The sequence below is a fragment of the Anolis carolinensis genome, chromosome 3, assembly GCF_035594765.1.
Source record: "Anolis carolinensis isolate JA03-04 chromosome 3, rAnoCar3.1.pri, whole genome shotgun sequence".
Lineage (NCBI taxonomy): Eukaryota > Metazoa > Chordata > Lepidosauria > Squamata > Dactyloidae > Anolis > Anolis carolinensis.
In genome coordinates this window covers 97,653,873-97,677,841 of record NC_085843.1, presented here as the reverse complement: position 1 = coordinate 97,677,841, position 23,969 = coordinate 97,653,873, and positions in this window count along the sequence as shown.

Below are 23,969 nucleotides of genomic sequence, written 5' to 3'. Positions count from 1 at the left end.
TTTTTGCACAGCTTTACATGGCAATCAATTGAAAACTGAGTAATACTTGTGCAAAACACTAGCTTCTGTGATCTCCCCAAAATACAAAGAGGTGGCTTCAGAGGAAGGAAGGGATTGTGTGTTGTGATCTGGTTACTGAAGAGCTGAATGCCTTTGTGGGTGGAGCGGAATCAAAACAAATTACAGACACTTTTCAGGTGGGTATGGCTAATGGAAGTGCTCAGACCTGTCTTGAAAAAGTTCCTGTATGTGTGTGTACATTGGCCATAGTCTCCATGGTAACTACCTGATTCTACATAAAGCTATGGCGCAAGCCAGCAGAGCTGTAATGGAATGCATTCCTTAGGATGAGTCAATATTCTTTCAGTGAAACTGAAACACACTCTTGGAGGAAGATATTCTAAGATATTGTGTAGCACTTAAAAATTACTCAATGTGCCATTGTTCCTTTGGACAACAACATTACGAATGTCATTTAACTCTGGATGATTTCTTAATCCTCTTCTTTCTTAACTAGATAAAATATACAATCAGTATTAAATATAAGTAATATTTGTGGGCAAATTGCTAAGTTTCATTTGTGCAATACATTATAATATAACCAAGGATGAAAATTTTGGATCAAAGAGCAGTTGTTTCTCAATGATTTCTAATAGGTTTTATGGGGGAAATGAAATATGTCAGACTATATTTCAGAGACTCCTGGGGGCAAAACATTTTGATATCTAATCTACAAGTTTCTCCTTTCTCCTTTATTTTCAAACGGCTTAATCTTCATAGACATTTCAAAAACAATGTCATTACCACATTTAGAAAAGAGCAGAGCAATTTTCAAAGCATCACTATTCTTTTTTTTTTCATTTGCCTTACCAGTTTTAGATCTTTTGTATTGTGAATTGCTAGTTTAAAATATAGATTTTTTTTAAAAAAAGGTACAGTTCTTTATAACTGGAAAGCAAAGATGACAAAAGTTTTGAATACATAACATCTAATGATTTGAAAATATATGTTGTTGGCATTACAACAGGTGGGGTAGTTGCTAATTTTTAAAAAACCAGTCTGAATTTGGAGACCCTTAAATGATGGCATTTTAAAAATTTCATCAGCCTTCCAGACATATTTGATAAAATTGCTTGGAAGATTCCCTCAAGAAGTTAATGAGATTTTAGAGCAGGCATGGGCAAACTTCAGCCCTCCAGAGGTTTTGGACCTCAGGTCCCACAATTCCCCAACAGCCACTGCTAGGAATTGTGAAAGTTGAAGTCCAAAACACCTGGAGGGCTGAAGTTTGCGCATGCCTGCTCTAGACGCCTCTTTCAGTTGGCAGGCCAAGAGTCCATCTACTCCGTAGAATTCATGCAGTTTGACACCACTTTAACTGCCAAAGCTCAATGCTGTGGAATCCTAGGATTTGTAGTTTGGTGAAGCACCAGCAATCTCTGGCAGAGAAGATTAAAGTCATTGTAGAATAGTGGTTCTCAACCTGTGGGTCCCCAGATGATTTGGCCTCCCAGCTCACAGAAATCCTAACAGCTGGTAAACTGACTGGGATTTCTGGGAGTTGTAGGCCAAAACACCTGGGGATCCACAGGTTGAGAACCACTGTTGTAGAATGATACTCCCATAATAGCATAGCATTGAGCCTAGTTGCATCAAACTGCATTAATGCTACAGTGTAGGGGCACTCAAAGATATTTCTTTTTATTCAGAATGCTAAGTGCTGACTATTGCAGATCTTTTAGTTGGGATATAGGGTATAATATTTTAATCATTATTATTTTTTAGATGTTAACAGTCTTTTAAAAACTGTTACTTTTTGGATTAAAACTCCTAGTGTTCCCCACCCATCATGGCCAGTGGATGTGAAGTGTTGGGAGTTGGCCAAACAAACCTACAGCTTTTCCAAGTTCTGCCATGGGTAGCGGATGTTTCCAAGTGTTGTGTAATCTAATGCAAGACTGTTTGAATGTTTGATTTACCAAGTCACCGAGCCACTGACCCCAGTACTGCACTGTTGCTCTCAGTTACTACTATAAACAAGGACAATACACAAGAAAAATGAGATTGCTTGATAGTTATACAGACTACATGTAGAAATTTGTTGTCAAATTAGTTTTCAGCTTCATTGCCTTACTACATGCTATTTAAACTCCAGTTTTATACAGAATTGTTACTGTGTGACTGTTAAATTTTACTTTCTCTCATATTTTCCTTTATAAAAAATAAGCTGTAACACTTCAAAAACAAAACCAGATGGCAAAATGTGCTTGCTGTTATACTAGTCAAAGGCAAAGTAAGCATAATTAGACTTAAATTAGGAGTTTAATAAGAAGACATAAACTAGGAAGCCAGTGTTCTATTTCTGTCTGTGTTTATAACCCCTGGCAATTTTTTAATTTATTTTTGTTTTAGTTATGGTAATAACACTTACATTTCCAAATATAACTCACTGGCAAGACTGAAAACTGAGTTTCTTTCCATTACTAATAGGATTGATATGGATTGCTTGATTTTTGCAGAGGCTTTAAAGAGAGTGTTAAAAGATTTTCCCATGGAACCTGTATCTTTGTTGACATTTTAAGGTTAAACAATCAATTAGCACACTCATTTACCTTTTTAATGAGGCGGCTCAATCATTTCTGTAACTAAGGCGAAGCTGGAGAACATTAAATTGGAGCCTGGTATGGCAAGCTTTTTATGCATAGAAAGAGACAAGTTAAGGGCACAGCCTTGGACTAAATGCAATACCAGATGAAGATCTATAGGCAAAGCATGGGGATTTCACTTTATTGGACTGCAGTTCTCAAAATGTACCATGCTGACTTGAAGCTGCTATAAAAAAAGAAAAAGTAACTGCATAAATCTGGCTTTATGGAAAGTAAGATATTTCTATTACTCTATAGGTGATCACTTGTGGTTGGGTATGATTGTCTTACAGAAGTAGTCTTGGCGGTGGGCCCATAAGTGACTGTGGAAACCAATTTTGTATCCGCATGGTCTACCACAATGAGGGAGTACGTTTCCAGGTGGAAGGAGGTTGTGACAAGGGTTTGTTTGACGCAACTTCCTCTTGACATGTTTCTCCCTTTTGCCCTCTATTCACGTCTTCTCAAAATTCATGGCACTGTTAGTAACAGCTGACATCCAGTGAGAATGCTCCACTGCCAGGGCTTCCCAGTTCTTGCTGTTTATTCCACATTGTTTAAGGTTAACTTTGAACCCATCTTTAAACCTCTTTTAGTAACATACATGGTGATTCAGCATGTTGTGAGACCCCGCATATGTATACTCAGAGGAATTCTGGGAGTTTAAAACTAAAAGGTTTTCTGAAACAATTCTTTTTGCAACACAAATACTGTATGTCACTTCTGAGCCTAGCTCAACATTTTAGTAAAGCTTCACTTGTGATAAAAGTAATAACAAAATGACAGATGTAGGATCAGTCTATATGACAGCAGTGTAGGCATATGCCAGACATTAGGATTTGATAGTAGCTCCATTGAAGCATTGTGAAATCATGCTGTATCATTATGCATTGCCCTCTATACACAAATAGAAACAGATGTATAGTGGAGAGCCTCTATTATCTTTGAAAGCTCTCTACATGAAAAGTCAGTTTTCATGCTCTTAAAGGCCCATTTACACTGCCATTTACACTGCTAATGCATATAGTGTAGACTCATAACGTGGCTCCATGCAACTACACTGCATTATATGAGTCTACACTGACCCTATAATGCAGTTTCAAACTGCATTATATGGCTATATAGATGGGGCCATAGAGTGCCTCTGCAGATAATGAACAGTCTCCAGCTCACACTGACATCCCTCACATGGAGGAGCAAAGCCCATAGGGGTTTTGCCTTTTAAAAAAAATGCAGTATCAACACATGAGGACAGCCTCATATGTTGATGCTAAACATTTTTAAAAATGAAGCAAAAGAAGTCACAAGGCACATCTACATTGACCACTTAATATGGATTGAAGGCAGCTGTAATATACAGTGTTTAAATGACACACAATGCAAACATACACAGGAACACAAATTAGAGGTTTTAAATTGGAATACTAGTAAGCAAAATTGAGGGATACTCCAAAATAGAGCTCATAATGTGCATCCATGTGATTACCTGTAAAACACATGGCATGGTGAAACCGATGAAGGGACACACATTCTGCTCATCTGCATATGTATGTTGAGGCAAGGGCAGTTAGAAGAAACTTATGAACCTACACGATCTCTAAAATCCTCTGGGGAGGCCCTCCTTTCGCTTCTGCCTTTCTCACAATTGCATTTGGTGGGGACGGGAGAGAGGGCCTTCTCGGCCGTGGCCCCCCCGACTCTGGTACTCCCTTCCCAGGGAGATTAGGTTGGCTCCCTCTCTAGCCTCCTTCAGGAAACAACTGAAGACTTGGATGTTTTGGTTGGCCTTTGGTTAGACAGTCACTGGATGACCAGCCTCAGATGGCTTTATAATTTTATCCTGAATTTTATTAGGTCCCCATCATCTGAGTATTTTTAACTTGTTATGTTGTTCTTGCATGGCTGCTACTTTCTCCACCGATGTAGTTGACAGGACCATACCTGGTGGTTGATTGTTTTTATTAACTGTTGTAAAATTCTTGTTTTATTGTACTACTGTTTTATCTTTTGTATATTGCAAATTGTATTTATGCTGCTGTTTTGCTCATTTATGCTGTTTCGGGCTTTGCCTCGTGTGAGCTGCCCCGAGTCCCCATGGGGAGATGGTGGCAGGATATAAACAAAGTTTTATTATTATTAAACTCTAATCCTCCACAGATGTTAAACTGCTCATCATGGAACCCCCCTGGTGTATGTAAACATTGCCAAAGTCTAGATCCAGTTGCTGTGCTTGATGTGTGATCAGGTGCACATTCAAATCACACCCTCCTCTGCAACTTTCATTCCACATTAAGTGGCCAGTGTAGATGTGCCCACTACGATGTCAAATCTCTATCATGGCTAAATCATGGTTAAAATGTTAAGAGGGCACATTATTAATAATAGTCAATAAACTGCTATTAAACAGCAGACTTAGGGTGCATTCATACTGTAGAATTTGGCACCACTTTAACTGCCATGGCTCGATGCTATGGAATCATGGGAGTTGTAGGTTTACAGGTTCTTTAGCCTCCGCTGCCAGAGAGTACTGGTGCTTCACCAAACCACAACCCCAGGATTCCATGGCATTGAGCCATGACAGTTGAAGTGGTATCAACTGCATTAAAAGAGGACCTCATCAGACAGGCTTGGGAAGTGTCCTAGAATGCTTCGCCGCCAGTTCAGTGGTGGATGGGGATGCTGCCCATCCCACGACATGAAGTCATCAGTCGTGTAGATGCACCTATAGACATGGGGTTTTACACTTTATCGAATATTTCCTATAAATATACTTCCCTGCTTAGAGCTGCATGGAAATTAAAACTTCCTTTTGAAAATGCGGCAGCATGATGAAAATGATCACAAGACAACTATCTATTTTTATACAACCCTCAAAGCTATCGGAAGCCGACAGCATGTGCTCCACTCCAGGCAGACCAATGTAGCAGAATATTTATTAGCAACCATGGTATGAAATTCTGCTGAAGTAAGACAACCAGGCTCTAAGCAGTGAATAATCACTTCCGTGGGCGAGAGCTGGGTTTTCCTCTCTGCATGTCTTTTGGGTTAGTCCTGATGGACATGTTTCAAAAGGGGCAAGACTTAGCTAGAAACTGTACCTTATTTTAACCAAATGAATAATTTATTCCTAGTATAATGTCTGGGAAAAATTGTGGATCTGGAGGTAATTGGTTGAGTAATATATTCCAGACTTTTTTCAGGAATAATTTATACTCCTGAATTTTCTCAGTTGTATATCCAACTGGAAGCTCTTTTCCATGTGCATTTTTAAATACATAAATCTTTCAACTTTAATGTAATCCAAATAGTAACATTAGGAGAATTATCCATATCATCATTGAAGGTCTTGCCACCAAAAAAACTACTGTAGTACATAATTCAAGGCAGCAATGAAAGCAACCCTTGCCTAAATCAGCTTTGAATTTGACAGCTAACCATTTTTGTGAATGTAAAACAATCCTACTCACTCTTCTCACATAAATCAATATTTGTCTCAGGTTGGCAATAATTCTGTACTTGCTATACAATCCCTCTCCCAATGTCTCACACACACGAAAAGGATGGGGGGCATATAATATTGTTCAGCCAGCCCTTCACATCATGGATTCTGCATTCATGGCTTGAAAATATTTTTAACTAAAAAAAAAAACCACCTTGATTCTGCCACTGTATTTAAGGGATGCCATTGTGCTACACTATGCCATTACATATAACAGAACATGAACATCTGTGGAGAGTCTTGAAGCCAAAGCCCAGGGGATATCATAGGCCCACTTTATATTATATGGTAATATCATGTTTTCCCTATTTTACAATTACAGGCAGTCCCCCAGTTACAAACACCTGACTTACGAATGACTCATGTTTAGGAGCAGGGCTGAAATAGCAAGAAGTGAGAGAAATCTATCCCTCAGAAGGGAAATTCAGTCCTGAAAGAGTTATCATGGGGACAAGGTGTTTCCACTGAAGCTTACTCAGCGATCCTGGTCTCCACAATAAGCCATTTTTTTTTCTAAATTCAATTGTCACAGGGACAGAAAGTGAGGTGAAATCTTCTGAACACAGGCACACACAGCAAAAGAAACATCACAGGGGTGTCAATCCTTCCCTATGTGATCCAAAGCTTTATACATATACATACACACACGCACGCACACTCACTCACACAGACACACACACAGACACACACACACACACACACATATATATGACTCAGGCCCGTAGCCAGGATTTCGATTCGGGGTGGGGGTGGGGCTGAGCCTGAGTGAGAGAGGCTCTACCCTAGCAAACCTTTTGTATCGTTATCCCAATACCTCCATGCATATGGGATATATTGAGCATGGTGATCTGATCATGATATGAATAAACATAACAGTTTAAATAATAAATGTAAGGCCTTCTCGCGGACCACCCTGAGAATTTCAGGGGGGCTGAAGCCCCTCAAGCCCCCCCCCCCCCCGGCTACATGCCTGATATGATTGGAGTTGCACTTAAAACCTGTTCCGACATATATTCAACGTAGGAACAAACCTACAGAACTTATCTTGTTCATAACTTGGTGCCTGCCTGTTCTGTGAAATAATAAATCTTTAAGGCAGGGTTCCCCAAACTAAGGCCCGGGGGCCAGATGCGGCCCTCCAAGGTCATTTACCTGGCCCCCGCCCTCAGTTTTATAATATAATATTTTATATCAGTTTTAATAATATAATATATTGTATATACATATAATATTGATAATAATCTTATTATTATCTTACAATATAATACTAATAGTAATACCATATAATAATATTAATTATATGGTATATATTACATATTATATAATAGTATAGTGGTATAGTTCAATATAATAATATATAATGCTAATATTGTGTTATGCTAATAATATGATATAGTGTATGTACATACAGCTGCTCTGAGTCCCCTTCGGGGTGAGAAGGGTGGGATATAAATGTAGTAAATAAATGCAGTAAATAAATAAATAAATAATTTTAGACTTAGGCTCGGCCAAAGTCTGAAATGACTTGAAGGCACACAACAACAATCATAATTAACTTGACTATTTCATTGGCCAGTAGCAGGCCCACACTTTCCATTGAAATACTGATAGGTTTATGTTGGTTAAAATTATTTTCATTTTTAAATATTGTATTCTTTCGTTGTTGTTGTCGTTGCACTACAAATAAGACATGAGCAGTATGCATAGGAATTTGTTTGTATTTTTTTTTTCAAATGATAATTCTGCCCCTCAACGGTCTGAAGGATTGTGGACCAGCCCTCTGCTTAAAAAGTTTGGGGACCCCTGCTTTAAGGTGTCCCTTGCTGTATCTCAAGTGAAACCCGAATGATCTGTACTTTCATTCAGAAAAACATTAATATTTGCATATTAATTGCATGGATGGTTATGCCATTAGATGACGCAGCTCCTTCAGGAATGAAATGGTTAAACATTTTATATTGTATTTATTGCTTTTTTAAGGGGCTTGTGAACTGTATAAACAACAACAACAACATTTTATTATTGTCCAAAGACCTTTACTGCACCATAGGTACCAAGGTCTGAGATAACTTGGGCTTCATCTACACTGTCATTTATCAGCTGTTCTCAAACTGTACTCCTCAGAGGCCTTAGGACTCCACAAAGCAAATTGAGGGGCTCTGTGTTTCCCTCCTTCCCTCCTCTTCCCCCCTCCAAATGCCCCATTGCCACCTAGATCCTTATTATTATTACAAAGGCTGGGTGGCCATCTGTTGAGGGTGCTTTGACTGTGCTTTCACTGCATGACAGAAGGGGGGTTGGATTGGATGGCCCCTGGGGTCTTCCACTGAAATGCTGTTAAGTTTATGCTGGTTAAAATTGTTCTTCATTTTAAATATTGTATTGTTCTTTCTTACAGTACAAATGAGATATGTGCAGTGCACATAGGAATTTGTTCATTTTTTTTTCAATTAGTTCACACAAGCACTCTCCATCCATCTGCCACTGGCCTGGCCCATCTGTCAAATTTTAAAACGCAGTGCAGCCCTAGTGTCCAAAAGTTTGCCCATGCCTGATGTATCTACATTATATATAATATAACATATAAACATTTTTGGGGTTCCACGGGAAACTTTTGCTTCAAAAAGGATGCTTGGATTGAATATTATTTGGTTTTCCTGACTTGCCGTACTTTTGTTTACCTCCCTTGAGCCTTCAAAGTGGGTGGAGAAGTTTCGGTCTAAATCATTTGATCAATAACATCTTGATCTAATCTTACTATGAATGCTAGTCATTCCATTGTGTATAGTTTCCTATGTCTTTTCCAGCCTATGTTAAATTTTAGGATTCCCTCTCTCCCCAAAAAGACATTACTGATCAAGCTACATGGCAAATCTTCTTCTCAATTTATTTGCCATGATTAAAATATAAACAGTTCTTTTATCCATGGTATAAGTCAGGATTATTTCCTTAAAGTATAGTTATTTAGATTATATAGTTTACTTAAAGTTTTAACTACATTTTAATTCTTGTCTTTATATTGGTCTTCAAATTCAGGCAATTGTGTTGTTGCTTATAAAGGGGTATGTACCTCAGTGATGGGCAATGAATGTGAATTCCTAGGCCATATTTTCCTACAATCTTTGATTCTGCTCTGTTGCCTACTTTTTCATTCCAACAGAACATGATGACCAACATTTTGGTATAGTGATAGATTTACAACCTCATCACATGGGTAAATTTGCCTGTCCTACAGTACTTTCACCTCAGTTCAGGAACAGAACCTGCAGGATCCCATCAAACGACGTACATCTACTTCTGGCAGGGCTTTGTCCCTGAACTGTGGTGAAAGGATTTTAAGAAGGAGACTTCCCGTGTACTCATTGAGAAGAGGAGGAGGCCAGACGGCAATGCTCCCCCACCCCCCGGTGAGATAGATAAGGGGCAATGCAGCACACAGGGCGATGGGTTCCCCATGCTGTCTGCCAAATTCGCCACGATGCATAGTGAATTCCCCCTGCTATCGCCCACCATGTGGAACTCAATGTGATGAGGTCCTTGGTGTTCTTCCTTAGCTCTACTCTAATAGTTACAGTTCATAATTTGTCATAATTTCCTTCTGATGTAATTTTTGTAAAAAGAAGGAACTTTTCCATCTTCTGCTTTCATTAATGTCTAGTTGTAATTTTTTGCAACTTTCCATTTTATTACCATATCAATTGAATTTATTCATGGGTATGACCTATAAACAATGAGAAAGATGTAACATGCCACAACATTCAATTCACCAGACACTCCAAATTTTAAATAGCTGTAATACAAAAAGCCACAAAAATTACCTCCTTGTGCCCATTCCTGGAAAGCTGGCATTTGGGGGCATGTTCTAGAACACAGAAGTTTGGCCTTGATTCCTATGATTTCTTATTCTGGTTTATTGCATCATCCCTATTTATTCTTCTGTAACTGATGCATTTGGTAAGCAACCTGAAATGCTGTTATGGAAAAATCATTTCTGAGCCATTTCTGTGACTTGTGGCGTCAATCCCATTAATTTTGTTCATCTGCTGAATTTGGTGTCCATGACTTCCAGAAAAGTTGGCATCTTTGGTTATTTTCTGAATGTTTTTGCTGGAATGGGTTGAAAAAGAAGTATTTGTGAAATTTTTGTGGCATATCACTTAGATAGACTTGTGTGACTTACGCATCTGCTGGGCATGGACCGTCTGGGAATGGTGCCATCAATATCAGATAATGTTAAACAACATTTTTTTAATCTTTAAGCAACCACAAAACTTGTCATTTCATCCTGCAAAAGACTAACATGACTAAGGCCCTGAAAAGTTATTTTCCTTTGTGTTAGAATGCATGCATTAGCATACATATGCATTCAAAGCGAGTAATACTCTAGTATGGCATATCTTTTCCTCCAATGTTATTTCCAATTTTAAAAATAAGTGCCTCCAATCCTACACTCCTGTAGCTTCTGTTTTATTTCCTTGCTACAGAATATTTAAATAAGGCCCTTATGATTCTGAGAAAAGGGCTCCAGCAACCATATCAAAGGCAAGGAAATGTGCCCTTCCTAAAAACTTCAGTTATCATTTAAAACATCAGAACTAACAAGAAAGAAGCTACAATAACTCTGATTCCAAAAGAAGACAAGGATATCACCTTAGTTCAAGACTATAGAGCAATTTCATTGTTAAATGTGAATTATAAAATTTATTTAAATATATTGTCTTACAGACTTAAAAAGATATTAAAAATCTGGATTCATGAAGATTAATCCGTATTTCTTCCTGATAGACATATTAAGGTAAAGATAAAAATAATTAAAAATGTAATTGAATGTTTACATGCTCATAAAGAACAAAAAGGTGCATTGATGTTTCTTGGATGCAGAGAAAGCCTTTGACAAAACGCATGGCCTGACTCACCAGGCCAGGCTTGTTGCGGGGGAGGGCGCCCCCGCCCCCTGTCATGGTGGCCACCAGGGAGTCTTCTTCCCAGAGGCCCTCGGGGCGGTGGGAAACTTTCCCGCCGCCGGGCCTCTGGGCCAAGCTAGGCGGGACCGCCCCCTGCCTGCCATTGGACAGGCACTCCAGTAGGGGCGGGCCCCGCGACTGCCCAACGCCAGGGAGGAGCGGACGGGAGCATTCGGCCATTCGCTCGCTTGCCATCCCACCCACCCTGCATTCAGTTATGTTATTGTTATCGTTATGCAATGTTCGTTTTGTCACAACTCTGTTTTTGGCGTGTGGCATGGGCCACGGATCAGTTATGCTTACTCCCCCCCCCCCTCATTGGCAGGAGGAGGGAGTAGCATCGCGGTCACTGGGCGGCGCTTTGGTACCGATTACCGGGTCCGGTTTCGGTCACGCCTTGGATTTGTTTCTGGGATCGAGCAGCACTGGGCTGACCGATCAGTGATCCAGGACCCATGCATGGCAGCCAACCCTTGTGCCTGTATCCAACAAAAATCTTGTGGCCAGTTTATACCCAAACATGCACAATGTGTGGTGTCCTTTATTGTGCAAAAACATCCAGGCGGAGCATGTCGCCCATACCCAAGCAATATTTCTTGGACCTTTGTAAATGAATTACTACTGACCATAAATTGTGGAGAAAATTTTAGAAATGGAGTAAAGGAATTAACGAACAACTCTGAACAACTTGCAAAAATACAAAAATACAAATAACAGATGACTTTACTAAAAAAAACAGAAATCCAAAAATAGGTCAGATGCCCATTCTTGCCTCTACTTCTTATACTAGCAGTGGAAGTATTGGTGAGGCAAATTCGATCAAACACCAATATGGAAGCATGAAAACTTACAAGATAAGACTCTTTGCAGATGACATTGTGATTTTTACACAAAATCCTCTACAGAATATTCCAAAAGCATTAGAAATAATAATGGAATTTGGAAATGTGGCACGACTATCAATCAACCGAGACAAAACAAAACTTATAATGCATAATATGAATAAAGAGAACCAAGAGATGCTGAAACAAAAAACAAAAATCGATACTGCAACTAAAGTAAAATATCTGGAAATTCAACTGACAAATAATAACTGTAAACTATTCAAAAACAATTACAAAAAATATGGAAAGAAACACAAAAAGATTTGCAATGATGAATAATTTGGAGTTGGAGGAATATCAACGATTAAAATGAATGTACTTCCCAAAATGATATACCTGTTTCAAACAATTCCATTTTTTTTTTTTTACAAAAATGCATATTTTAAAGTGAGGAATAAAGATTTGACAAAATTTATTTGGAAAAATAAAAAAAACCTAGAATAAAAATGAAACATCTAAAAGATGTGAAATATAGAAGAGGAATTGCATTACCAAATACGGGACTGTATTATGTTGCAGCAATATGGACATGGATTAAAACATTGATTTTTTTTAAAAAACCAGAGGATTATTAACAATAGAGGGGATGGATTTAAAGTGCAGTTGGTGTTCATATTTGATATATGACAAAATGAAATCAGACTTTAACTTTAAGAAACACTTGATAAGGAACTCAGTGATGAGAATATGGAATAAATATAAAATACTTTTAAATAATAAAATAATGGAATGAACGAAACCACAAGAGGTGTTTCCACAGTTAAGAACACCAAGGAGAGAATATTTATCTTAGAAACAATTATTAGATAAGGACCACCACAGAAACTAAAAACGCTACAGGATCTACAGAAAGAAGATTAAACAATGATATGATTTCATTATTACCAACTTCAACAAAGACATCAATTAGATAATAAAAAGGTACACAAGGATCTGGGAGTCATTGGAACCTATTACTATAGATAAAAGTCAGATAGGAAAACTATATCAATTCCTTCTGAAAGACTTTACAGTTGATGAACAAGCAAAAGAGCCTTCGATTCAGTGGGCAAAAAATGTGAGCCGAATAATAAATCTAGAAGAATGGGAAGAACTACTTTAAGAAAATACTTAAATTTACAAGAAGCTATACAGTCCTTAATTATTGTGGATTAATATTTGCCAAAGCTCACACTAAAACATAAATAACTTTTATGGGGGTTACTAGATTCCTGTTTGTGTTCACCTCCTCCAGGTTTTTTATTTTTGAAAGGAAGGTGCAACCATCTCTGCTTCATCCCTCATCCTCTCCATCCCTTTCTGCCTTACTTGAGGAAATTCAGGGGTACAGGATGGAGACTTGACTTGAGGTGGACTGTAAGTGTTTCGTGCTCAGATCATATTCCTAGCAGCTGAACTCTGGCATCTCAGGAAGAGGAGGAGTTGCCATTTCATCAGTTTATTTTATGCACAAATAGCATTCTCTTTCCCAAGTGGCCCCTGGTGTGTTAAAGCGCTGAGCTGCTGAACTTGCGGACCAAAAGGTCCCAGGTTCAAATCCCTGGAGCGGAATGAACGCCCGCTGTTAGCCCCAGCTCCTGCCAACCTTGCAGTTCGAGAACATGCAAATGTGAGAAGATCAATAGGTACCGCTCCGGTGGGAAGGTAATGGCGCTCCATGCAGTCATGCCGGCCACATGACCTTGGAGGTGTCTACGGACAACGCCGGCTCTTCGGCTTAGACATGGAGATGAGCACCAACCCCCAAAGTCGGTCACGACTGGACTTAATGTCAGGGGAAAACCTTTACCTTTAACCTTTTACCTTCCCAAGTGGAGGGCTCCCCTTCTGCCTCTCTTATTAGAATGGCGTATTTATTATATAAATCAAAATTATATGATTTTGAATGCCTAATGCTAATGTAATCAGGGCTGTAGCCAAGGGTGGGGGTAGGGGTTCAACCCCCCCCCCCCAATTCAGGTTTTAGAAAAACCTTGTTTACTCATGAATTTTAACTGGTTAACCAAATCTCCATGAGTGTCCACTAAAGTTTATCAATGGAGCCTGATTTCGAAATTATTTTGCGTTATGGAACTACTCTTCATGATTCACTGAAAAGAAGTTTCAAACCCGCCCCAAATGTTTTTTCTGGCTATAGACCTGAATATAATACAGTAGAGTCCCACTTATACAACATAAATGGGTCGGCAGAACTTTGGATAAGTGAAAATGTTAAATAACAAGGAGGAATTAAGGAAAAACCTATTAAACGTCAAATTATGTTATGATTTCACAAATTAAGCACCAAAACCTCATGTTTTACAACAAATCGACAGAAAAAGCAGTTCATACATGGTAAAGTTACACGTATGTAGTAATTACTGTATTTACGAATTTAGCACCAAAACATTGCAATTAAAAACATTGACTACAAAAACATTGGCTATTAGCAATTTGACTACAAATAAAGATAGAATTGCATAAAAATGAACTTAAACTAACAATATTGTCAGAAATTAAATCTGTTAAAAGTTCAGTCCTTGCTGCCTAGAGAAATAGCTGTGGATCTGAGTGGGAGGCAGACTGCGTTGGATAATCCAGAATATTGGATAAGTGAATGTTGGATAAGTGAGACTCTACTGTAGATTAAATCTGAGATGTATAATTAGCAACACATTAAACAGATTACATAGGGCACAATACACAAGTAACTGGTCATATATAGAAGACCTCATTACACTTAATGAAAAGTTTCCAACAGACCCTGCCTCTGGCCATCTGTTTGAATCATTCAGAATTTCAAAAAAGCCCCAATTTCTTTCCATATTCTATTTTTTCCTCACCAAGAACATTTGCTGCAACACAGATGCAAAGAGTTGCTTTTGTACATTAAAGCTTCCCACTCATTTTTTTTCCTTTTAAGAAACTTTCCCTTATAAGAAACTTGAATTAAAATAATTTGATCTTTCTATGTGGAAGCAGTTTTGCTCTCCATTTGCAGAAAATTCTTTTAGCAGTCCACAGGAAATTTAATATCAAGATTCTCTGTAAAAGAAATATAGTATGAAAGTAGAAGTGTGTGAAAAAGGATATCGCCTCTCTCTCTCTCTCTCTCTCTCTCTCTCTCTCACACACACACACACACACACACACACACACACACACACACACTGAAATCAAGATTCTCCTTGTGTAATGCTTTTGCTGAATCTAAATAAAAGGGGGACATTGTGGAACAAATAATGCAGAAATCATACTTGCAAGATGTAATTTCTGATTTATGCATTGGCAGAATCCTCTTTTTTCCATTTTCTCAGCATTTAATAAGCTCATTTCTCCTAGTTATGTAGTAATCTCAAGAATTTTTTTTGCCAAACATACAATTGTTCGCCTATAAATATTTAACAGTGGAAAAAGAATGGGGTGTATGAACTTGCTTCCTGCTATCTCTCGCCAGTAAGTTAAGAATGCCACTGCGACAGTTGCTTTCCATTTCTGGTTTTCTGAGCATGCCATCTATATAAAATCTTTACAATAGCATAGACTCATTTTTAAAGTTGTCGGTGTTTTTTTTCCCAGGTCTTTACTATCAAGAAAGCCCCATGATGGGGTCACCTTAGAATTGCCATTACTTGACTTGAAGGTACACAACAGCAATGAAGGTCTTTCTCAGCCTTTCATCCTACATCTGCTTCCCAATGTTTTGCCTTCGCTCACTCCCAATGACACTTCTTTCCCAGAGCAAAGACTGTAGTTTGTTCACCATCTTATTTGTTTCCCTGTTTGAAAAGTAGGAAGACAGTAAATGAAATCTACAGTCAAAGGCTATTCATTTTCAGATAATGTAGTTATTGTGAGCTATCTCATCTCTTAATAAGCCAAGACATTGGGCATGTGGAATACCCTGGGATCTTCTAGTGTTTATGATCTTAAATTATCAACTTTGCATCAGTGTTGGACAAAATTCAAAGGCAAAGTATGACTCCTGTCAGTTTGTCCTAATTTCCTTGTAAGTAATTAGTTCAGGGGACTTTGCCCTGGAATCATATTGCCTGGAAGAAGAAAAACAACAACAAGCAAACAACATATTTCAATTGAAATCCTATACAGGCAGCACCCAACTTACAAACAAACAAAAACAACTCATAGTTAAGAACGGGGGTAAGACAACAGGAAGTGAGAGAAATCTAACCTCAGAAGAGAATTCACTCCTGAAAGGGTTATCATGGGGAAAAGGTGTCTCCACTGAAGCTTTTCATCAATCCTTGTTTCCACAACAAGCTAAATGTTTCAAATTTAATTATCATATGGACAGAAAGTGAGATGAAATCTTCTGAACAGGGCCACAGATAGCAAAACAAACACTACAGGGGTTTCAACCCCTCTATATGTGATCTCTCTCTCTCTCTCTCTCTCTCTCTCTCTCTCTCTCTCTCTCTCTCTCTCTCTCTCTCTCTCTATATATATATATATATATATATATATATATATATATGGCTGGAGTTACACTTAATGTACCTACAGAACCCATCTTGTTCGTAAATTGGGGCAAGGCTCATAATATGGGCAAGGCTCATAATAGTGGGTTTACATCCAAGTAGTTAGGTATTACCTGCATGATTAATCTGCATTTATGGCAATGTATGTTTGCACACTACTACAAATGGACTTAGGTTGGCCCTGAAAGTTCTCATAAATTATAGTTTACTGATTATACATGTTTATTAACCATGCAAAAGGTTGTAGTTGATATTTTATCCTAGAGCTATAGCCTATAGGATACCTCAAACCTGTGGATAGCAGGAAGCAAAATAATAATAGAATACTAAGAATATTTTGAGTAGAATACTGCATTATGAGTATCCTTTGCAACTCCATTGCAAGTGGGTTGAATCACCAGTTCAGTAAGTTGTTGTGATCATTAACCTGTTTTCCTTCTTTGATTGCACATACATGGGAAGGACATAAGATAGCTTTCCCAAATCTGATGTCTTCTAGATGTGTTGAACTTCAACTCCTACCATTCTGACTTGAAGTGATGGCAGTTGTAGTACAACACCTAGCATGTGGGGACAGGTGGTTTTAGATGTAAGTTGAAAGTGCTCCCTGCTGTGTGAATGCTCACTCATCATGTATTTAAACAACACAGTTTAAAAGGTCAATATTTACAAATTCTACTGAATTAAAAGGTCAATATTTACAAATTCTATTGGTTTTCTATGTTAAATGAAAACCACTTCATCTTTCACATGTACAAAACTATGTACAGCATGGAGACAAAATGTATTTTCCAGCATACTTGTGTATCAGGGATCACAATGGCAAAATAAATTTGTCAGAGACAAGCTATCATATAATTAAATTTATTACCACAAAATGACTCATTACTCAAGAGAGGCTACATCTGGAGCAATTTATAATAGTCAGCTCCTCCTATTTACAAATAAAACAAGTTTGTTATATATTTTGAATATTTTTAAGGACACTTTGTTATTTTATTATGTAAACTAAATTTTAGATTCGCCTCCTCTTCAGTAAAACCCTTTAATGAATATTTTAAAAAAATATTAATATTGTCATATTGCGTACCAATCTACACCCTCCGTCTGACTTCCTTTTGTCCATATCTATGTTTGTGCCATTGCTCAGACTGCTTTCCAGCATTTTTGAACATGATACTCTTCTTTATCTCTGCATCTTCAAAACTTATTCATATGAAACAAGTTACTCTTTTTAAACAAAATGAAATCAAGTCTTAGTACCAAGCAGCTCCTGTTTTTACGCAAATAACTGGGACTGTCTAAGGAAAGGTTCTTTATATCTTGCTTTGCAGAATATTGAAAACGAGAAACAATCCTAGGTCCTTTGGTGCATGCCTGATAGTGTTAAAGACATCAAGATATTGAGTGAAAAGGAGACAGGTGTTGATGAGAGTTCAGAATTCATGCCACTCCCCAGGCCTTTGGGCTTTCTCCATCCTCCCAAGCAGCTGGACAATTTGGCACATTGCTGTGTGATGGTTCCCTGCATCTGCAGGCTCCTCCTTTCTTGGCCTGCCCTGCCTTCTCCCTACGCCAGGGCTAAGAGTTGCACAACAGTGACATGGAGACAGAGATGAGGGCTATCAAAATGGTAGATTGAAACAGATCTGAAAAAGCCTGCTGTCAAATAGGAGACAGCACTAGTATGACAAAGTGTTCAGACATGACCCACAAACTGCTCCGCTCCCTTGGTGTGGTCCTTGGATTTCAACTACTGTTTAGATGTGCAATTTGCACAAATGGACCCAATTGATAGCCTTCAGCCTTTTTCTCAGTGTCACTGGCATAGGGAGAAGGCAGGCTTGTTAAGCAGCCACACACCACTCTGGCCTATTTAAACTATGATTTCTGACATCTCAACTCACATTTCTGGTTTGTTCCACCCTTGTTACCAGTTGTCTGCACTGAAAGAGACGTTGACAACAGGAGGTGGAATAGGAGGATGGAAAAAAAACACGTATGTTTCTCAGTCAACAAACCATAGATAATATTCTTGTTATTTTTGTGATGCTCCTTCAAGTTGTCAAATCTATCATGCAAGATTGTTCACAGGGGGGTTGCCACTGTCATTCTATGAGACTGAGAGTATGTGACTTGCCCAAGGTCATCCAGTGGGTTTCCCTGGCCAAGCAGAAGTTCAAGCCCTAGTCTCCCGAATCATAGTCCAATGCTCAAACCTCTACATTATGCGGGCTGTCATAGGACCTCACCAGATGAAGTTCCATAAGCTGGAGTCCAGTGGGGGGGAAATGTGGGGCAGCACATTGTTCCTCCCCCCTTACCTTCACACAACCTTTTCAGGCTGCTACCAGCTTCCTCCTACACTGTCTCCAGCTTAGTGAATGAGAACATGGGTAGTCACCCATGTATTCAGGGCTGCCTCTGACCACGCTGCTGAGATGGAACCAGGACAGAGCCCTGCCATAATTAGTCCTGTGTTGGGTGATGGACTCCGGTGGGCTCCATCCTGGCTGTGTCTTGGCAACATCCTAGGATGGGGGGAAAGCCCGTGTGATGAAGTTCTTAGTTAACATACATGATGGTTTATAGTAAAGTGAATACATCAATTGAGTACTTTGCAGATATAAAATAATATATGCAGGTGTAGTAGTTCAAAAGCCCCTTGCTGCATATTCATATTGTATGATGTGAAGCAAAAAGCAATTTGAAGGAAAAACCTTATCCAGATATATCAGACCAACCTAGAGAAGCCATAGCCAGCATGGCTAGTTCTCAGGGACTCTGGAGTTTATAGTCCAAAATATCTGAAGGACAAAAATGTGAGAATGTGGAATACTCCCCATAGATTCATTTGTGACCTCATCAGATGGCTGCCGGAGGTGCTGCACTTCGTGGTGGTGGTGGTGGTGGTGGTGGTGGTGGTGGGGGGTAATCTGGAGCCCCATGCCCCACATTGCCTGGCTCTAGCCGAGGGCAACCAGATGAGGGGAAGCGTGAGAGCGCGTGGTGCGTGCAGCTTCCCCCCATGAATTGCAATGGCAACATGGGAGCCCTCCCGTGTTTCCCTGGTAGCAGCATGCATCAGCTCCGCCCTCCTTCACTCACAGAACCATGCCAGCATTATGTGATGGGAACCGCTCAACTCGGTGGATGACTGGGGCTAAATTGACACATGCAGCCAAATTTAGCCAGTCCAAAGAGGTCCTTAATCTTCATTTTATTTTTAATGTTACTTTTACCTACTGATGCTTTTTCCATTATTTTACTGTTGCTCGTGCATGGGATTTTATTATCTGAATGTATCTCCAATAATATTTTAAATCACTAAAACAAATTGCAACTTATGCATTGGATAGCCTACAGGAGCACCAATCGTTGCTGCACAGCCCACATAGCCCTGAATCTCCATCCTGACAATTGGATATTGCAGTTGGCACTTCTTGACAGGAATGAAATGCAAATCCACTTGGCAACTGAATCTCCAGAAAAGAGAAATAAAACTGGTTTTGCTATTTAACTTTACTTCCTTGCGCCAAGAGGAAAACACACACACACACACACCAGTAAATGGTCACTTCAGCTAAACGGCCACACCCTTTGTACTGAAACAAGTTTATTTTCTTATGGTCTCATTAATAATTCTGTAATAGTAGTTTTTCAAGTAACCAAGCAATTTATAGCACATAAACCACTGCTTTTACTATTAACTGGTCTTGAAGAGAAATTCCTGCCGGTGGAAGGAAAACTGTATTCCTTAAATCATAGCTCCCCCTTATGGTACAATATGGTATATTGTATTCTCTGTGTACAGAGGGACTTTATTTTTGGTTTTTTAAAGGAAAAAGATAAAAGATGTAGCATTTGAAGAATTTTTAGAACTCATGAAAGTTACTTTTTAGGACTAGAGCATGCCATAGCTATTATTTGGACTAGAGCATGCCATAGAACATAACATTCTCAAGTTCCCACAAAATTTTCTATGCAATTGTGCATGTCACCACAATCCTTCCCTAATGTTGGTGTGTGAATGAATGATACATTCTTGTAATGAGGGATATTTGTTTTCCTCCCAACAATCTGTTCACCAGACAGAAAAACAAGCACAGGGCCACCCACAACAGTGAGCATAGGATCTGACCTTTGGTTAGAACAGGACAGAAGCTAAAGCATTTTAAGGGACTTTGTTTTCAAAATCTGATGCAACTATTTATATGGACGTGCCAAGATCTTTAGTAGTGCATTTTTTTAAAAAAGACAGATTGTTTTATAATGAGTGCCAAGGGAAATCCGAAGCCTTTAAAAAAAAGGATGAGGAATGAATTCTATGTTATTATGTGACAAGCAAAATTAGGAGTCACACGGTCATCCAAAACATGATGATATTATAAGTTCCCACCCAGAATTATTGAAAACAATGAGGTTTTTTTTACCTCATGCAGTCCTTTGGGTGTGATAATACCAAACTAGCACAATGCAGATCTTATTACTCAATAATTAAATAATACACACAGCAATTACTTTAATTAGGAGGAATTTTTGAAACTCTATGAAAAATATTATACTGGCAGTTTTTATTTCTCATTAACATTCTATTCTTGATTATTGGTAGTTAACACATATTTAAAGTTTTATTAAATGGTTTGGTAGTAATGACTGAATTTGAATATGGATATATATTTACATTTTCCTGGCGGTCTCAGTCCTTTGAAGTGCCAGGTTATGAATCAGAGCATTAATCCAAGACATGTTTATTGTAAAACTCACTCTGGACTCAGTCACAAAGTTGATGTCATCTCAAACTGTGCTTTTCAGCTGAACAACTAAACCTGGATTTGAACAGCTTTCCATAATGTTACAAATAGGCAATAAACAGAATTGTTTTAAAATGGTAGTTCTGGTGCTATTCAGTTGTAATGCATATTATATACCAGTTTCCTTATATGCTATTCCATATCTGTTTTTAACAAGGGTAGCCTTGTTAGTCTGTTTTTCAGAAAGCAACTAATAGAGCAATTGTTTCCCATCAAAGGGTCTTCTGAGAGTCATTAGCAGTGCTGGCCCTAGGTAATTTTCAAGCGTAAGCAAACAGTATTTTGGCGCCCCACCCCCAAACCAATCACTGAAAAATAAAAGAGTCAATACAAAGAAACATGAATGGGGGGGGGGGCAATTAACATTTTGAGAAAGCAGTGCATTTTTTGGATTGCTGTAGGTTTTTTGGGTTGTAAGTTCTTCCCCAGTCTCCAACAGACCCCAACCTCTGAGGATGCCTGCCACAGATGTGGGCAAAACATAGGAGAGAATGCCTCTGGAACATGGCCATACAGCCCGAAAAACCTACAGCAATTCAGTGACTCCAGCCATGAAAGCCTTCGACAACACAGTGTATTTTTTTCCAGACTCCAAAATAGTGATACTGCTGGGTTGTCTAAGGCTTTCATGGCCGGAATCACTGGGCTGCTGTGAGTTTCCGGGCTGTATGGCCATATTCCAGAAGCATTTTCTTCTGACGTTTCGCCTGCATGTATGACAGACATCCTCAGAGATTGTGAGATCTGTTGGAAACTAGGCAATTGGGGTTTATATATCTGTGGAAAGTCCAAGGTTGGAGAAAGAACGCTTGTCTGCTTGAAGCAGGTGTGAATGTTGCAAATGGCCACCTTGATTAGCATTTAATAGCCTTGAAGCTTCAAGGTTTGGTTGCTTTCTGCCTGGGGGAATCCTGTGTTAGGAGGTGATTAGCTGGCCCTGATGGTTTCATGTCTGGAATTCCCCTGTTTTTGAGTGTTGTTCTTTATCTATATTTAGAGGGTTTTTTTTAGTACTTGTAGTTTTTAAATACTAGTAGCCTGATTTCTGACAACTACCATGTCAGACTACACAGAGAAGCCATTGACATCCACAAGCATATGGACAATTTCAACAAAAAGGAGGAAACATGGAAATGAGCAAAATTTGGCTACCAGTATTTTAAAAACAGGACAGTAAATAAAGAACAACACGCAGAAAACAGAGGAATTCCAGACAAAAAACAATCAGGGTCAACTAACACATCCTAACCAAGGATTCCCCCAGGCAGGAATCAGCCATACCTTGAAGCTGAAAAGCTATTCAATGCTAATAAAGGTGTCCAATTGAAACATTCACACCTGCTTCCAACAGTCAAATTTTTTCTCCCACCCTGGACATTCCACATATATATAAAGCCCACTTGACTAGTTTCCAACAGACCTCACAACATCTGAGGATGCCTGTCATAGATGTGGGTGAAACGTCAGGAGAAAATGCTTCTGGAACATGGCCTTACAGTCCGGAAAACTCACAGCAACCAGTGATACAGCTGTTGCTGCAAGCCAAGCTCAGAGGAGGGCTTCTTACAAGGCACTTTGAAAGCAGGAAAAAAGACACACACGTTAGATCTGGGAAGATAGAGCACGCCTAATCCAAGGAGTAGATGCAGGGAAAGTTGCCAGGTGTAGGCTATCCGGAAGTAAGAGGTCTCTCTGTCTCTTCCTGGGAAGCCCGCTCTGGCCAAGGGATTCCCCTGCTTCCTTCCTTCCTTCAGCATGACTGGGCGCTTGCCGGGGCTGCTTCCATGTCCGAATGCATACACTGGCTGCAGAGGCGCGAGACACACAAGCACACTTCCCTCCCTCCCTGCTTGGGGCACCTCAAGGGCGCCCCTAGGGGATTTGGCGCCAGCCGCAATTGCTTACCATCATTAGGACAGTAGAGTGTTCTTCTCCACTAATGGGATGAATCCAGCTATGCTCCTAAAAATCTCTGTGGGTGTAATTCAGTGTTTCTCCTTTCTAGTGTAGGCAAATTAGGCCTTGAGATGGGGCATTTTGGTGAATGATACAGCAATGAGTTTGGGAACAGCAACTAGAAAAACCCTTTTGTCCACTGGGAATAAGTTATTTACTTCATGGAGAACCAGAGTTCATTTGAACCATTCCTAGGCAGAAAGTATATTTTGTATATGCAGGTTAAGTATCGCTTATCCAGAAATCTATAATGCTCCAAAATCTGAAATTGTCCACATGGATGACTGAGATAGTAACATCTTTTGTTTTCTGATGGCTCAATGTATATGAACTTTGTTTCATGCATTATTTAAAATATTGTGTATAAAATTATTTTCAGGCTATGTGCATAAAGTGTCTGAGAAACATAAATGAATGTTGCCTTTAGGCAACATATCTCCAAGATATCTCATTGGTAATAATAATAATAATAATAATAATAATAATAATAATAATAATACAATACTAACAAAAAGTAAAGTTAAAATTCATAGTTTAAAATTTACTGGATGGGCCTGCCAGAAGAAAAGGGCTTTAATTGTGTCTTACATTTTGAGAGCTAGCTTAAGTGTTGGATCTAGTCCAACACTCAAAATATAACACAATGCCGACTCTCTACGTATCTGCTACACTCAGAGCCGGCCCTAGGTATTTTTCAAGTGTAGGTGAACAGAATTTTGGTGCCCCCCC